Below are 2,207 nucleotides of genomic sequence, written 5' to 3'. Positions count from 1 at the left end.
TATATATATATATATATGCATATATGGAAAGTAAATAATTAACAATGATGTACAGGTATAAATACTTTACAGCCGTTTCAAGCGGCTCTATTTAATTCGAAAGAAACCGCTCCCTTCAGTGTAGATGACCATATGGATTTCAAACATAAAGGATAAACCATTTTTAACAATTTTACATCAATACTAGAATGCGAAATAATTAGAAATGCTACATTTCTAAATCTCTCAGAGAGACGTATACAGTAGCGGCACGACAAAATGATGGTTGTTGCCAACTTAACGTGGCAGCCCCAGGAAAGGGTACGATGCTACTGCTATTTAGCTCCAGGAAACACCGTTTTCAGTTGGCTATGTGACCCAAGCGTACTGTGTCCTTATGTTTTCAAGCAGGGAAGATAAGCACTTCCACCTAGAAAAGGACACAGTACACTTGAGTCAAATAGCCAACTGGAAACGGTGTTTCCTGGGGCTAAATAGCAGTAGCATTCTTCCCTTTCCTTGGACTGCCACATTAAGTTGGCAACAAACCATCACTTTACCGTACTGCTACTGTATAAGTCTCTCTGAGAGATTTAGAAATGCAATACTTCTAATTTTGTAGATCAGTGAATTTATTTCACTTGAAATTCTATATTTTCAAAGGTGAATAAGCATCGAAAGCTAGCTAGTCAAGCTACATCAGACTGATGAAGAGCAATGACTCTGAAACTAGTCTCTGGATGCTCTGGTTTATGGATGACCTAAAGGTATTCGCTAAGACTGAGAAAGAAATTTAGAGTTTGACGGCAACTGTGCAGATGATAGCAATGATATTGGTATGGAATTTTGGATAGGGAAATGTGGTGTAATGATTCTCAAAAGGGGGAAAATCAGTAAAAATCATGGGAGCAAGCGGGAAAGAGGTGAAACTATTAAGGAAGTCGGAGAGGAAGGATATAAGAACCTGGGTATCATTGAAAGAGATAAGATGAATGAACACAAGATGAAAGAAATGTACAGGAAAGTATTTGAGGAGAACTCGGTTTGTGCTCCAATCGAAGTTAAATGGCGGCTATAAGATTAGAGCAATTAACACGTGGGCGGTTGTTTTGATGAGATATATGGGGCAAGAAGCATGAATTACAAGAGACAGACCAGAAAACACGTAAATTAATGACAAGGAACTACACCTCAAGAGTGATGTGTGAAGATTGTATGCAAAGAGGAAAGAATGAGGACGGGAATTGGTGTGTTGTGGAGGTTGTGTAAGAGAAGAGGAGAATAGCCTAGCTTGGTATGTCGAGGGGAGTAAAGAAGAAATGATTGAAGCAGTGAAAATGCAGGGAACCTTTAAAGTGAACGAAGCCGTAGAACCAACACAATTTAAGAAAGACCAGAGAGAGCAGATGAAGAAAATTTGGCAGGACAAGAAAATGCAGAGTCAGTGTACATTGTTTTGTCTTGGTATAAAAGTTGTACTACAGTAAATAACCTGCTCAATACCACGGATGATTTGCTTATCAGTTGCTTGACCTTAACCAGTTGAGCATGTCCCTGAGTGGCTGACGATACGTGCAGAAGTAGTGAGGGAGAGTCATAATCATGTGTTGAGAGGAATTCTTTGAGATTTGGATGATTCACCTCTGGAAACATGGCTGTTTCGTTCAACATCCTAAAACATCTCTTATTCATGGACCTTTCGAGCGGGATGGGCCACTCAACCTGAAGAAAATTCTAACTGGGCTCCACCTGCAAAGTCATGCACTGTTTGTCTTGATATAAGATCCCCATGCCGCGCACATATGGTTGTGATATATGTGCCTGGTGTCCCCTTATCAGACGGGTAGTCATGATGAGTATATTGGGCTTCGTATATTTGTAACCCAGTGTCATTTTGATGGCACGCACTGCTCTCTCATTCAATAATAATAATAATAATAATAATAATAATAATAATAATAATAATAATAAGCACCGGGCTGAATAACAACATGAATGTGCTACACCGGGCTCCCTACACAAAAACAAATCTAATCCAATAACATCGATGGAATTAGGCAAAAGAACCGGTGGAAGATTTGAAGGAACCGGTCTTTTAACGAAGATAATTTTAAAAAAATATTTCTTATTCTTAAAAAATGAAATTTTACTGCCATACAAAGCACAGGTCCTCCTATGCACGATGTCTCAGTGAAACACGTGCGATCATACACGCAAAACCAACACCG

Source organism: Octopus bimaculoides, chromosome 24, assembly GCF_001194135.2.
Source record: "Octopus bimaculoides isolate UCB-OBI-ISO-001 chromosome 24, ASM119413v2, whole genome shotgun sequence".
Classification (NCBI taxonomy): Eukaryota; Metazoa; Mollusca; class Cephalopoda; order Octopoda; family Octopodidae; genus Octopus; species Octopus bimaculoides.
This window is presented reverse-complemented; position numbering follows the sequence as displayed.